The sequence below is a fragment of the Pongo abelii genome, chromosome 4 (assembly GCF_028885655.2).
Source record: "Pongo abelii isolate AG06213 chromosome 4, NHGRI_mPonAbe1-v2.0_pri, whole genome shotgun sequence".
In the NCBI taxonomy this organism is placed as follows: Eukaryota; Metazoa; Chordata; class Mammalia; order Primates; family Hominidae; genus Pongo; species Pongo abelii.
The window spans coordinates 163,851,568-163,868,463 of NC_071989.2; positions in this window are offsets into that span (position 1 = coordinate 163,851,568).

Sequence of the window (16,896 nt, forward strand, 5' to 3'; positions counted from 1 at the left end):
CCTCACAGTCCAGCTTTTATTATAATATCACAATATTCTAAGCCATGTGGTTAGGGTGAAAGGGACCTGACGATCAGCTCCACAGACAGGCTCTGAAGGGTATAAGCCAGTTAGTACATTCTACACCCATAGTTACAGTGATTGGCTCTGGGATGAGCACATAATTTAGGTTACACCCATCAAGAGAAGGCAGACTTCTGGAATATTGTTTAAGTTGCCCAATGAGCAGATTCTTTCTATGTAAACATGGAAGGTTCTGGACAGGGAAAAAATGTGTTGGATAATGAAGCCCAGTTCTGAAGTTAAAACAGTTGAGAAATGGTGAGAGCTAGCCTGGGATTGCATTGAGAACTGGTGAAACCTCTCCTGAAGCATGCACTTGATGCATCACCTTTTTGATTTAACCGTATTGGGTATGGCTTTGCAACGAAAAGCATTCAGTGTATGGAACTAGGTATTTTGGATATTAGATTTTCCTTCATTCTGGTTTCTTTCCCTCATTCAAAATCCTTCTAAAATTTTTCTGCCCTTCACCCTTCCTAGACAGCATTTCTGGCCTTCTTTTGGATAAAAGGTCAGTGGGCTCCTCATTTTCTCACAGGTGTCATTTATTCCAATTGACATTTACACTTGAGTAAACCTTAAACTTCTCTGACCTTTTTTAAAAGCTAGATTTTAAAGAGATATTTTCTCTATTTTAAAACAATATATTGTTGTTGCTTTTCTGTGTAAAAGGCCACATCACTTCTTCCACGTCTTTTGATACTCTTTGTGCCCATTTAGATTTTCTTTTCCCTCTTAAAAATGGGGTTGTTTCTTTTCTTTCTTTTCCCCTGCAGTGTGGAATGCAGATGTTTTGTAGGCACATGGCAGCTACTTAACAGTAAATTTAAAAAATATTTAGCCATTTTCACACACCATTCTTAGTCATGTGAAATAAATAAGGGAATACATTAGCCCCTAAATATTCTATTCAGTGTTGAAAATGAAAAACAACAGATGTAGGTATTTGAGTGGGATAAAATATTGCTAGATAGAAGTCTGAAGTCTGGCCTCATTCACAAATTCAATTTGGTTTGAGAAAGATACGTTGAACTCTTCTCTTGGCCAACTTTTGGTAATTCACAGGCAAAAGATGAATAGGATGTAGACTCAGGGTCCACCTGTCAGGATTAGTCCAAAGAAAATTTTCAGTCAATCTCTTTGTAAACGATTCAAATTCCTCTTTCCGTGTGGGTATGGTGCTTCTCATTTGACTTCTTGTCCACTGTTCAGCTTAATCAAGCACTTCCTAGAGCCTCTTCTCTTTCAACGCCATTTTAGTTTGAGTCTAGTACATGCACTGTGCCAAATGCTTTACTCTTCATTAGCTCATTTAACTCTTACAACAATGTGTGAGATGGACATAATCAATTTATGTGAGGAAACAGGTTTGGAGGGTAAGAAACTTGTCCAGGACCCACCGGCTCATGAGAGGTAGAGCTAAGGTCCAAACTTAGGTTTATCTGAGACCAGAACTCACATGATTAACTGTGGCTGAGTACTTCTTTTCACTTACACTGAGATGTTGAAGGCTGATAGGGCAAATGCCTCTGAATTACTCTAGTAAACATTTTACAATGAGATGAATCTGTAAGTTCGGGGGCCCAGTCTCACTGGGATTAATTTCATGCTGCTGTAATAGTCCATTGGGAAGCTATTAGTGGTGGGCTGGTACTCTTACAATCATAAGCTGTGAGGGCCACTACTCCACTTGGGGTATTTATATCCATCAAAATGCTTTGGGTACTATAAAGTCTTCCGTTAGTTTTTTCTCTAATGTCTGTAACATCTTTTCTCTAATGTTATTTGCTGTTATTCACAAGGACTATTGGTTACCAGCTGTTTTCTCTATATAATATTTTCTCTATAATATAATATTAAAGTATAATATATAAAAATATTAAAATATATGTATTATACATTAGGTTAGGTATATATTAATATAATCTATAGTATTTAATATATATTATACATTTAATATATATTAGGTTAAAGATCTAACCTGGTTGATATGGTTTGGCTGTGTCCCCACCCAAATTTCAACTTGCATTGTAGTTCCCATAATCCCCATATGTTGTGGGAGGGACCAGGGGGAAATAATTGAATCATGGGGGCAGTTCCCCCCCAGTCCTGTTCTTGTGATAGTGAGTTAGTTCTTACAAGATCTGATGGTTTTATAAGCGGCTTCCCCCATTGCTGGGCACTCAGTCTCTCCCCTACCACCCTATGAAGAGGTGCCTTCTGCCATGAGGCCTGAGGCCTCCCCAACCATGCAGAACTGTGAGTCAATTAAACCTCTTTCCTTTATAAATTGCCCAGTCTTGGGTATTTCTTCATAGCAATGTGAGAAGGGACTAATACACTAGTTTCCCTAGGAACCTCTAACCTCTAGCATTCCTGATATTTACAATCCCTTTGACGTCTTGTTTACTTTCTTTATTTTATTCCAAATTCCTCTCTCCATGTGAGTATGGAGCTTCTCATTTGACTTCTTGTCCACTGTTAAACTTAATCAAGCACTTCCTATAGTCTTTTCTCTTTCAATGCCATTTTAGTTTGAGACTAAAGAGACTCTGAGAGAGATTCAATTCCCAGGCTGCTTGGATCTTTCATTGACATGTTAGCAAAAGCTTTTCATCCTCTCTTACCCACAGACACTTCTCCCCTCCTGGCTCCTCTATTTCAATTTCACTAGTCAACATCTTGGTAAGTTTTGGCTAATAAAACATTGCAGCTCCCTTTCTTGAAGTACTCACTGGTGGACGTGCTTGAGCACTGTGGTTACGTCCTTGGGTTTGCTGCCTACTATTTAGCTCTGGGAAACATACAATGTATCCCTCAGAGTAGAAAGCTATGCGGCCAGAAGCACCTTAGGCTAGGATCTGAAGGCCAAGGAAAGCTTAGATCCCTCCATGCTTACTGGGCTCCTGATTGCCCGTCTAGCTTGGGTGGAGCTTTAATGCCAAGGCTTTTGGAATTGAAACCCCTCTAGGGAGTTACAGCCATGAGGACCACACAGTGGAGCCCTATCTAGGTGCTGTTCTTTGGAAACAGGACATCTTACCAAGCAGCCCTTTAGGCTTCTGACTCTTTCTGAGGCAGGAACATTGCATGTGAAAGAACTAAGCTCTTGTTGGACCAATCTTTGATGCCAGATTAGTAGCAGGATGCTTGTCATTATGGGTCCAGAGGAAACTTCCAAACAGTCAGTCCCCATACTGGGAGCCCTTTGGAGGACTGGAGGACCAATTCCCACCGGAAAACCCCACTTTCCTGGCTTGGCATGGGAGGTGCTTTCCTGTGGATGCCCTCCTCCCAGGGAGATGAGAACTCATACAGACAGATCAGCCCCTTTCTCTGAGTATATTCAGAGATGGGATACCAGCCCATACAAGATCAACTCATAAGGGTTCAGGCTTCTACCTTTGTAATACTTTCCATTTTTCTTCAGGTTTGTGTAAGAAATACTTCTATTGGATACTAACTTGATCTGACTTAAGATCCTTAGATATATTTTTATATTTGATCTTTGAAGATGATGCCTGAATTAGGTTCTTCCAGGGCATTGCTGTACAATGGTTGGTGAATATTTCACCAGCAAACCCTGGTTCATGCTAAAAGCTAAGTTATTTCATAAGTCCAATGTATACAAAGACAGCAACCAAGGGGACAAATTATACAAACATCAAGCTATTTTAGGAGGTTGTTTTTATATTTTTTTATTTTTATTTATTTATTTATTTTTTTGCAAGATTCTTTCACATATATTTCTTTATTCTTATTCTTAGAGCCTTGAAAACCATTCGGTATAGTGTACGGTATATGAAATTCTGGAAACCCAAGATTGAATTTCTTGTTTTTTTTTTTATTAAGTATTTATTGATTATTCTTGGGTGTTTCTCAGAGAGGGGGATATGGCAGGTCATAGGATAATAGTGGAGAGAAGGTCAGCAGATAAACACATGAACAAAGGTCTCTGGTTTTCCTAGGCAGAGGTCCCTGTGGCCTTCTGCAGTGTTTGTGTCCCTGGGTACTTGAGATTAGGGAGTGGTAATGACTCTTAAAGAGCATGCTGCCTTCAAGCATCTGTTTAACAAAGCACATCTTGCACCCCCCTTAATCCATTTAACCCTGAGTTGACACAGCACATGTTTCAGAGAGCACTGGGCTGGGGGCAAGGCCATAGATCAACAGCATCCCAAGGCAGAAGAATTTCTCCTCCCAGACGGGGCGAGGGGCAGAGGCGCTCCTCACTTCCTCCCAGACGGGGTGGCGGCCAGGCAGAGGTGCTCCTCACTTCCCAGACGCGGGGGCCGGGCAGAGGCGCTCCTCACTTCCCAGACAGGGCGGCCAGGTAGAGGCGCTCCTCACTTCCCAGACGGGGCAGCCGGGCAGAGGCGCTCCTCACTTCCTCCCAGACGGGGTGGCGGCCAGGCAGAGGCGCTCCTCACCTCCCAGACGGGGCGGCTGGGCAGAGGCTCTCCTCACTTCCCAGACGGGGCGGCCGGGCAGAGGCGCTCCTCACTTCCCAGAAGGGGCGGCCGGGCAGAGGCGCTCCTCACTTCCCTGATGGGGCGGCCGGGCAGAGGTGCTCCTCACTTCCCTGATGGGGCGGCCGGGCAGAGGTGCTCCTCACTTCCCAGACGGGGCGGCCAGGTAGAGGCGCTCCTCACTTCCCTGATGGGGCAGCCGGGCAGAGGCGCTCCTCACTTCCCTGATGGGGCGGCCGGGCAGAGGTGCTCCTCACTTCCCAGACGGGGCGGCCAGGCAGAGGTGCTCCTCACTTCCCAGACGGGGCGGCCAGGTAGAGGCGCTCCTCACTTCCCAGATGGGGCAGCCGGGCAGAGGCGCTCCTCACTTCCTCCCAGACGGGGTGGCGGCCAGGCAGAGGTGCTCCTCACCTCCCAGACGGGGCGGCCGGGCAGAGGCGCTCCTCACTTCCTCCCAGACGGGGTGGCGGCCAGGCAGAGGCGCTCCTCACCTCCCAGACGGGGCGGCCGGGCAGAGGCGCTCCTCACCTCCCAGACGGGGCGGCCCGGCAGAGGCGCTCCTCACTTCCTCCCAGACGGGGTGGCGGCCAGGCAGAGGCGCTCCTCACCTCCCAGACGGGGCGGCCGGGCAGAGGCGCTCCTCACTTCCTCCCAGACGGGGTGGCGGCTGGGCAGAGGCGCTCCTCACCTCCCAGACGGGGCCGCCGGGCAGAGGCGCTCCTCAAGGAGGTTGTTTTTAAAATGATTTTATTCCACAACAGGGTTAAAGTGAGAGACAATGTCTTTATAATGTTACCTTCATTAAAACAAACCATGAGAGAGGAAAAATATTGCTGATGTCAATCATGACAGCTACTCTGACTTAATGAGCAAACTGCATTTCTAATAGTAATGATTATTTTGCTTGTCTTCACGGAAGAGAGGTTATTGAGTGTTCTCCAACTCTTCAGGGAATTATTTATAAAGTGAGGTATTTTACACGTTGGTTAAACCATAAATCTTGTTGTCCTTCCTGCATTCAGAAGCATTTAAAGGGGCATCATTTTTATTTTTTCTTGAGAAAAGTCACCTCTCAGTTATTAAGTTACTTCTAGACACCTGGCTCCACCATCAAACAGAGAGAAGTAATGGTGCTTGTTCCGGCCAATAGTGACAGATTGGTTTTTAAGAAGACACAGAATTTTAAAGCGGTTGTTCTCATGAGTCCTACTAGATAAATTTGATTTACCAGACGTTTACGAAAACAATTCAGGGGCCAATATGTTTGTACGTTTTTGATATGTGAATATGAGAACCTTGCCTAATTCACATCTGCCATCAATTTTAATTTCTTCAAGTGGAGAAAGGATGTAAATATGAACCCGATATTGAGCTCATCGATGGCAGGGATTTGTAGCTTATCTTTGTATCCTTAGCACCTCACATTCACTCATCCATTTAACAATTATTGCATCCAACAAAAATTTACTGAGCACCTGAGCACCTACTATGTGTCAGATGCTGTTCTAGATGCTGAGGATATAGCAGTGAATAAAACAGATAAAATCTCTGCTCTTATGGAGATTATATTTTAGAGAGAGGACAAGGCTAAAAAATATAATACATAGATATGAAGAAAAAGGTGAGTAAGAGGAGAGAGAATGAAAGGAGAGGTATATATGTGTGTGCTCTTTTATGTACGTGGCTTCTCTGATCCCATGATATTTAAATAGAGACTGAAAGAAGTGCAGAAAACAGCCATGTGGCTATCTGTGGGAAGAGTGTTCCAGGCAGATGGAACAGCTAATGCAAAGGCCCTGAGGTGGGAATGTTCTTGGTGTGTTTGTAATGCAGCAGGACGGCAAGAGGGGCTGGAGTGGCATGGTGGAGGGGCAGAGTGGCAGGATAAGAGTTTAGAGGTAGAGGGGGAAGAGGACCGTTCACCAAGGGCTGAGTAGGTCAAGGTTAGGGCTTTGGACTTTAGTATGAGTATGATGGAAGTCTTGGGGGTGGGGAGTTGAATAGGGGAGTCACATAAGCTGGTTTATATTTCAGAAGTATCTGGAGCTGGTGTATGCAGGACAAAAGGGTGTTTTCATTCTTGAAAAAGCCATTGGGAGGCTCTTGCAATTGTTCTGGTGAGAGATGATGGTGGTTTGGTGGTAGAGGTGGTGATCACCTCTTAGCAGAAATCCTCACATATCAGAGGTGCTCAATAAATATTTTAGGTTTTCATTCTCCTGGACTTCACTCCCCCTCCCTCCTTTGGGAATCTGTAAAACCCATGTAATTGAGGCAAATGCACTACCTTCCACTCTTATTTTCTTTTCAAAAGAAGTTTTAAGTGTATTATTTTTTCAGACCATAAAAAAGGGAGTGAATTCTCAGAAGCTCCAAATATTAAAATGAGTGATACATTAAAACAATTTTTTTGAAAATTAAAAATCAAACTCCTTTATATTCTGCTAATACTGTATATTTATTGCATCTATTTGAAGGAGAACTTCTGTGCCTTCTCCACTTTTAGACAAATTTTTAGTTGTGGTAAAAATATATAAAATTTACCATCTCTACCATTTTTAAGTGTACACTTCATTGATAATAAATACATTTATATCCTTTTTTTTTTACCTTCATGCCACCTACCCTCCTTACCCTTCCCAGCCTCTGGTAGGCACCATTCTACTCTCTATCTTCATGAGATCCATTTTTTAGCTCCCACATATGAATGAGAACATGCAATATTTGTCTCTCTGTGCTTAACTTATTTCATTTAACATAATGACCTGCAGATCCATTCATGTTTCTGCAAAGGACAGGATTTCATTCCTTTTTATGACTGAGTAATATTCCATTGTGTATATTTATCATATTTTCTTAATTCAGTCATCTGATGATGAACACTTAGGTTTATTTCATATTTTGGTTATTGTGAATAGTTCTGAAATAAGCATGGGATATCTCTTCAGTATATTGATTTCCTTTCATTTGGTTATATACTTGGGAGTGGAATTGCTGGATCATATGGTAGTTCTATTTTTAGATTTTTGTGGAACTTCTATAGTGCTTTCCCTAGTGGCTGTACTGATTTATTTATTTATTTATTTATTTATTTATTTATTTATTGAGACAGAGTGTCTTGTCACTCAGGCTGGAGTGCAGTGGTGCCATATCCCGTCTCACTGCAACCTCTGCCTCCCAGGTTCAAGTGATTCTCCTGCCTCAGCCCCCTAAGTAGCTGGATTACAGGCATGCACCACTGTGCCTGGCTAATTTTTTGTATTTTATTAGAGATGGAGTTTCACCACGTTGGCCAGGCTGGTCTTGAACTCCTGGGCTCAAGTGATCTGCCTGCCTCCGTCTCCCAAAGTGTTGGGATTACAGGTGTGGGCCCCTGCACCAGGCCAAATTTACATTCCCACCAACAGTGTATGAGGATTCCCCTTTCTCCACATCGTTGCTAGCATCTGTTATTGCTTGTCTTTTGGATACAAGCCACGTTAACTGGGGTGAAATGACATCTCATTGTGGTTTTGATTTGCAATTCTCTGATGATTAATGATGTTGAGTGGCTTTTTGTATACCCGTTGGCCATTTGTATATCTTGAGAAATGTCTGTTCAGATCTTTTGCCAATTTAAAAAATTGATTATTAGTTTTTTTGCCACTGAGTTTTTTGACCTTATACATACTTGCTATTCATCTTTGTCAGACGAATAGTCTGCAAATATTTTTTCCCATTCTGTGGGTTGTCACTTTACTCTGTTGATAATTTCCTTTGCTGTTCAAAAGCCTTTTAACTTGATGTAATCCCATTTGTCTATTTTTGCTTTGGTTGCCTATGCTTTTAAGGTCTTATACAAAAAAATCTTTGCCCAGACCAATGTCCTGGAGCATTTCCCCAATGTTTTCTTCTAGTAGTTTCATAGTTTCAGGTCTTAGATTTAAGTCTTTAATCCATTTTGATTGGATTTTTGTGTAGGGTGTGATATAGGGGTCTAGTTTAATTCTTCTGCATATAGTTATTCAGTTTCCCCAGCACCGTTTATTGAAAAGACTGTCCTTTCCCCATTGTATGTTCTTGCCACCTTTGTCTATGATAAGTTGACTGTAAATGTATGGATTTATATTTGGGTTCTCTATTCTATTCCGTTGGTCTGTATGTCTGTTTTATGCCAGTACCGTGCTGGCTTAGTTACTATAGCTGTGTAGTAAATTTTGAAATCAGGTAGGGTGATGTCTCTTGCTTTGTTCTTTTTGTTCAGGATTGTTTTGGCTATTTGTGTCTTTTGTGGTTCTATATACATTTTAGGGCTTCCCCCCCCATTTCTTTGAAGAATATCATTGGTACTTTAAGGGATTGCCACTTGTTTTAGAATAAAAGAGTTTTAAGATCACTGCATTTTCACTTTCTAAGTCCTGCTCAAAGCTTTGCAGCAAATTATCTTTCCTTTACATAGGTGCTCCTCCACCTGCCAAAAGCTGGCCCTTTCCCACCCCTGTTTCCAGTGGAACACAAGCCAACATGGTTTTCACCAAAAGTACTTTTTCACTTCCATCAGCGTCTTTGATGACGATCATTAATAATGTCAGCTCAGCTCTGGAAACACTCTGGGAAGTTAACCAGTTGATTTGCTTTCTCCCTCATTTTGTGGTTGTCTGGCTACAATAAAGGCAAAGTAGTGTGGAGGGTGACAGAGGTCTCTTGAAGGGGCAGCTGTCAATTTAGAAGCATGGGTAATACAGTGATGAGTTTGAGGGTTACAGCTCCCCTGATCTCAATTAGAGTCAAGTTGAACCACACAGGGCAGTGGTTCTCCAATTTAAGTGTGCATCAGAATCACCTGGAGGGCTTGTTAAAATACAGATTGCTGGGCTCTCCTCTCAGAATTTTAGGTTCAGTCACTCTGGGGTAGGGCTTGAGAATCTGCATTTTATCAAGTTTCTAGGTGATGCTGATGCTGGGCTTTGAGAATCACTGAGCTAAGGGAATTCACCTCTGTTGAGAGAGAGAGGAAATTGTGTGGGCGATTCAGTATGGCATTTCCTCAGTGAGCACATGCACAAGAGAGAGTGAGCAGCAGGATGTACATTCCTCAGATTAGCATGAAGCGGGCTGTCAAAGAAGTAGGAGCCTTCGTTTGAGAAGATTGTAACTAATGCTGAGAAGACAATGCCGCTCCTTCTGAAATAAATGCATGCCTGAGGGTAAATTGTTCCTAGTGTTGAGTCAAAGGAGGGATATGGATGGAGAGAAAGAGAGGAATCTTAAGCCAGGCCACCTAGCACTTGGCAGGACTTGAAGGAATGAAGTCATCTGTGGTAGGGACAATGGCAGCAGTAAAATCTCAATGGTGGAGTTGAGCAAGAGGGCGCAGTTGTTATCAGGGGATTGGGTAATTAGGAACCTGGCTGACTGGAGGAAAAAGACCAGTTTGAGGAGACAAAAGGAATACATTTTGGAAACTGGCCAAATGGAGAGGAAGCCTAACAAGGCCTTGGGCCCTGGAGAGTGTAGATTGGATGGTGAGTCATATCTAATGTGGAGCAAAATAGCTCCTTTCAGGAAGCAGTGTGAAGTTGTGCCTGAGCACTTGCTTACCGGAGAGGTGCATGTGTGCTTCAGGTTTCTCTTTCTGCTAAAACAGAAATTACCTTATGAATAGGACAAATAACCATAAACTCTAAGTAGTTATGCTTTTAAGCATTAACGAAGAAGCATGTTTTGTACAAACCAAAGGCAAGGGTTTCAATGTTAGCATTCTATAAAAAGGCTCTAGCATTTGAGTGAAGCAGGTGTCTTGAATGCTTTCATTTTTATGTATTTATTTTTAGTCTCAAGTATTGTGATTTGGAAAACTGACTTTCACAACAGCCAAAGAGCAAATGAGGATTCTAATAATACTCTAATAGATATTTGCCTTTGATTCTAAAGTACAATAAAATAATGAAGACATTTGCTAACCTTCTGTATACCTCCTGGAATTTCTGAAGATGCTGAGAATTTGATAATAGGTAGTACAACTAAACAAATAACCCCCTAAACATAAATAGTTTCTAAAATTATTTTAAGGCAATAGCCCATGCAAATGATGTAAAATATGGAGTTTAATAACAATAATAAACATTTCAATAATATGATAACAAATGTGATCAACATTTTTAAGTGCTTATTCTGTGCCAGGCACTGTGTGTGTGTATGTGTGTGTGTGTGTGTTTGTGTGTGTTTTCATGCACACATGCTCCTTGGTGTGTATATGCACACACAAACACTTAAAAATAGCATTATTGGGGTATAATTACATATAATCTCTACTCACTGCACATGTATAATTTAATGATTTTAGTAAATTTATAAAGTTCTACAGGCATTGTCACAATCCAGTTTGAGAACATTTTCATCACCCCAGAATGTTTCCTTGTGCTTTCTGCTGTCAATCCCATTCCCATTCCCACTCCTAGCCCTAGACTGCTTAATTCTCTGTCTTTGTGCATTTGCCTTTTCTGGACATTGCAAATCAATGGAATCATACGATGTGTAATCTTTTGAGTCTGACTTCTTTCACATAGCAGAAGTTTTTGAGATTCATCCATATTGTACCATATATCCATAGTTCATTTATTTTTATTGCCAATAGTATTTCATTATATGGATATACAACATTTTCTTTGCCCATTCACCAGTTGATGGTCATTTGAATTGTTTCTAGTTTTGGATTATTATGAACAACACTGCTGTAATATTTCCTTATATGTCTTTGTATACACACAGAATTTTAGTTGTCCCAATTATCCTGTGGCTAGTACCATTACAATGTATGTTTCTCCAGAGAATAAAAAAATTTATAACTTGCCCAAGGTGATTGTATTGTCCATTTTCATACTGCTGTAAGAAACATCCAAGACTGGGTAATTTATAAAGGAAAGATGTTTAATTGACTCAGGGTTCCACATGGCTAGGGAGGCCTTAGGAAACTTAAAATCATGACAGATGGGGAATAGGTACGTCTTACATGGGGCAGTCAAGAGAGAGTACATGCAGGAAAAGCTACCATTTATAAAACCATCAGATCTCATGAGAATTCTCTCACTCACGAGAACAGCATGGGGGAAACTGCCCCCATAATCCAACCACTTCCCTTCCTCCACATATAGGGATTACAGGTCCCTCCCTTGACATGTGGGGATTACAATTTGAGATGAGATTTGGCTGGGGATACAGAACCAAACCATATCAGTGATAAATGCAACAGGAGTAATATTTTGAAAAAGTATAGCATGTGCTTTCTTTTTTTCCACTTGTGTATGCTTTACTGAATCCCCAAATTAGCCCTAAGTCATTCATCTACTTCAGTTTTAGCAAAATGATAGCAGACATGCAAAAATTTAAAAATGGTAATCAGCTTCTGACATTTAAAATAAGATTTAGCCTTCACAGTAAAATTGAAGCCAGGCTTTAGAAGGAAGAATGTAAGAAGAGAGAAAGAGAAGAGAATAGGAAATCTATTTATTTTATAGTATTTTTAGTATATCTAGAAGAAAAGCTGCATGATTTAGATCATAGTTTCTTCCATAGTGTAGAGAAGAAACCTCCTCCATGTGTTGGCTAGGCCACAAGGCTTGCTGCCCCAAGTTGGAGGAGGATATGCAAAATCTGATGAGAAAGCAGAAGCCTGATCCTTCAGGCCAGGGTGTTTGTGGGGAGAAGAGGAGAGTCAGTGGTGGGACTGTGGGTCCTGATCTCCCTACTGTGGACATTGGGCTGCAGCAAATGGGGATGATGGAATTAATTAAAGGAGTGACAATGTCAAGTTGGTTTGGATTCAAGGCACATTTAGGGCTCTGGGCAGAAACTACCTCTAGGCTGCCCTGCTCCAAACTGGAGTGGGGACAGTGTATCAAAGGACCCCTGGCCATCCCACATGATTAGGCAGAGAGAATGCCAAGGTTTAGCTTTTCTAAATTGCCTTCAGTGTACTTGTGGCATGGAGGGAAGTGCCTGTGTGCTCCAGAGTGGATCCTGGAGGAGTTGGTCTGAGGAACACCAGCACTGCCTTACAGATAATGTGGGTGACTGTTTCTGAGACCAAGACTCAGCAGCTTTTAGCAAGGGCTATGGCAAGACCAAATCAGCTGGAGAACCTATCCAGGTTATCATCACAACCAGACTTTGGGGTGTGTTAGGCACTAATTTCAGCAACAGCAGAACACCAGGAAGAGAACCAGTAACAGCTATGAGGTCCCCAACCAATTGGCTCATAACCAATGAGGAGCAGGAGATTAGGGGTTTTCCTGCCCCAGGGCTCACACTAGAGTGAGGCAAGTGAGCGCTAAGGTCACCAGATTTAAAGAGGGGCTCACTCTCAGGATTGTGCAAGTTCTTCCCAAATGCTGCATCTTACACACCTCACTTGCTGCATCCTAGTCTCAGCCCTGGTTACAACACTGCCAGGTTACACAAGTCCACCTCCCACATTTCTGGTCTTGGAGAGGAGCAGGGAAGCGGGTGGAAATCTATGACCGAACATTTGTATTTAAAATGAGTGAGTCTTACCTAAGGAATTTTAAATTACTGTGTCAGTTCAGGTTTGCTGGAGTGGACTCCATCTAGGTTTTATTGTTTGTTTGTTTGCCCATTTCCCGTTGCCCAGGAAGTGAGTGCTTCTGTGAAAGAGCAGGTCTGTTAGGGAGATAAATACAGAAACACCATTTCCTTGGCATCCGGGAGAGCAATGTGAGTGAATTTGTGACCTATTTACATCCCAGTAGTGAGTCATGGGGCTGGGATTTGAAACCAAATTTGCGTGACTCTGGAGCCCACTCTTTTCACTGCTGTCCTTTGGAGATAATAATAATAAGGATAATAGCTAACATGTTCTGAGAGCTCATTATGTGCCAGGCACTGTTCTAAGTGCTTCCTGTGGATTAACCCATTGAATCTTCATAATACCCCATTGGTAGGTGCTAGTCTCATTTTACAAGAGAAGAAACTGGGATACGAAGAGGTACAGTGTCTTCCCCAGGGTCACACAGCACGAAAATGGTAGTGAGCCAGGTGCTCTGGCTGCAGAGCCCATGCTTAGAGCCACTTCAGCTGAGGGCAGTTGACTGAGATGATGCCATCTTACACAGAGCACTTTTCACTTTTCCAAGAGCTTTCGCAGCATGGTCTTATTTTATCCTCATGACAGGCTTAGCAGTTAAATGAGGCGGGAGGTAAAATTGCCATTTTACATATGAGGGAACAGTGATGCCAACAGCAGCTGAGGAACAGAGTGGGGGCTTGTACATGCCAGGGACACTGGGGGACGAGTGTCAAGTGTGTGGAGGAATGTAGGGAGATAGCATAGAGCACTTTGAATGTCACGTCAAGGAGTTTGGCCTGGAAAGTTAAATACAGATTAGAGACTGAAAAGAAGAGATATTGAAGACGTACTTGAAGTTGACAATGTGTTTAAAAATTACTTCTCAATAGGGCTCTGTCTGGATCCTAAAAAAGAAAATTAAGAAGCTGCTGAATGTGTCAGCTTTCTTTTAAGTCCCATAAGCATATTCTTCTTGTCATCAATTCTCATTAAAGGTTGGTTGAACCCAAAGAAGATGTCAGTTTTGCTAATTATTAAAGATATTTAAGGAATAATCTCCATCTTATGCTGTTAGATGAAGCAAATAAATAGCAGTGGAGATTGATTAATGACCAAAGCAAACCTGAGGCAATCAATCACAAAAGTCATTTATTCCAAAGTATTTAATGGAGAAATGTTTTCCAAAAATGTGGCATGCGAGGTGGTTTTAGGTAACATCCAAAGTGAAATTTTTAATAGCTATAATTTTTGTGTTATTATTAGAGGAATATTGGTTTTCTATTTATGGGAATTATATACTTAAATTTAAGCTTGAATGTCAAGTTGATTTAAAGGGAATAATATATAGGTGGTATATGAATATAGAAAAAACACAAAGATGGTATGCAAATGCTAAAATTTGGAGAATGCTGTATTAATGGAACAAAGACCAACCCATTACAAAATAACTCAAAGGTGAAGATAAAATATTTTACTCCCTTCCTACCCCCACTCCCAACTCTTTTTTAGAGTTTATACATATCATGCACTGTGCCAGATATTTTTCTGGCATCAACTAACTTTGTTTTACAACAGCCTGTCAGTTGCCACCTGAGAATTGTTCTCTCCTTATTCCTCAGTAGAAGAATGCTGATTGTATTGGGGTGGCAATAGCTCCCAGCAAAAAGACTGTATTTCCAGGCTGCTTGGCAATAAGGCATACTGTGGGACTATATTCTGCTGCAGGAGCTGTTAGGTGGGAGTGTTGTGTGTAACTTCTGAGACTGGCTGTTTAAGTGATGCTAACTCATCTGGGAGAAGTACCCATTTGTCCTTTCCTTTTCCTCCTTCCTGCTGCCTGGAATGTCTTTGTGATGGCTGGAATTCTGGTAGCCATCTTGGACTATGAGGTAACTTTGAAGATGGAAACCAAATGCTTGTATGATGGAGCAGAAAGAGAGAAGCAGCAAGAGGCCCTGATATTCATGTGAAGCTGGACCTTCCCTGGACTGTGTACCTCATATCTCTTTTACCTGGGATAGAAACAAACTTCTATCTTTTAAAACTTCCATTATTTGAGGTTTTTAGTTAAAGCAGCCAAGCTTAATACTGTTGATCCAAGATGAAATATCAATTTATAAAGCTTTTGATGTAAGTAACTAAACAAAACTTATGGAAGCTTAAACATAGGTACATATTTTTCCTACATAAAAAAGTGCAGAAGTATGTGGATGTCTAATGATGTCATCCAGAGCCCAAGTTCTCTACAACCTTCTGTTCTTTGACCCTTAGAATATTGGCCTTAATCCTAATGCTTGACAGCTCATGGCTGCAAGATGGCTGCTGCAGCTCTAGGCATTATGTCCACAGAGGAAGCAAGAAGGATGAGGAAGCGCCAAAGTTCTGCTCCTCACAGGCTTTGTCTTTTTATCTGGGAAGAGAATTCCTGCTGAGCCTAGTTCCCTTAATATCTCATACAGAACTGCATCTCCTATGTCAGCAGTGGGATCCACCTTCTTGAAATCAATGGATCTCTGTTAACCACTGAAATACACTGGGATTCTGTTACTAGGAAAGAAGGAAGTGAGGAGAGGCTGTGGATAGGCCACAGACAGTGAGGAAAGCAAGGCTTAGAGATGCTGTGACATGCCAATATTACATAGCCAGTGTGTGGAAAACTAGATTTTGAATGAAGCTCAAACTTCCAAACCTGGGGTCTTAATTGCTATGACAAACTCTCAGGAAGATCTCAGACATCTTTACTTTCCTTTCTTCGAATTTTGTTTTTGGAATCTCTGTTAGAGATTTTCTATGGGAAGTCCTAGATTTCATAGCATGTGGAATTAGAGAGACATGAAAGATCCCTTCCAACTTAAGCTTCTAGAGCAGCTCTGTCTAATAGAACTTTTGAAATGGAAATGTTCTATGCTATGCTAATACAGTAACCACTACCCACATGTGGTGATTTAGTACATGAAATACAGCAATTGTGACTGAGGAATGGAATTTCTAATTTCATCTAATTTCAATTTAAATAGCCACATGTGGCTAGTAGCCACTGTGTTGAACAGCGCAGTTCCAGAGCTTCAAATTATTTGTTCTCAGACTTCTAAGAATCCATCTAAATGCTAAGAATCAACAAAATTCCACCGCCAAAACAGAACTTTTTGTTTTCAAGAAGTAATGGCCCACTGCTGCTTTGTATGAGATGGTGTTAAAGGCCAGCACAAGTAATAGTTTTATGAAGGAAGTTCAGTGTTGATATAATCATGTTATAAATAAATATTGGTACATAGAATCTGCCTGCTAAAAATACTGATTTATGGAACTTCAAGTTTGCTTACAGCAAATCAAGCTTGTGTTTCTGAAGTGTCAGGAGGACAGCTCTTTGGCCCAAGAAGAAAAAAGCTACAGCAAGCAGAGCGGGACAGTGGGGGCATGGGTTAGGAGGGGAAAGCAGTGAGTCTCCCATTAGTTCTGAGGCAGAGCTGGTGGTATTATTATTGCTACAAAAGCCTATAATGACTTTCCCCCGAGCCAATAGTAAGTTCAGATCTTGTTTTCTAGGATCCAGTTAGTTTAAATGCTGTATTGTGTGTGTGTGTTTGTGTGTGTGTATACACACACACACACTTTTTTTGATTTATTATTTTTTAATTCTGTATATTATGATGTTTTGAGATCTGTATAATTATATCCCCCAAAAATTCATATTTTGGAATCCTAACCCCATTAGTTATTGAGGGTGGAGCCCTCATAAATGGCATTAATGTATGATATAGTTTGGATATTTGTCCCTGCCCAAATCTCTTGTTGATTTGT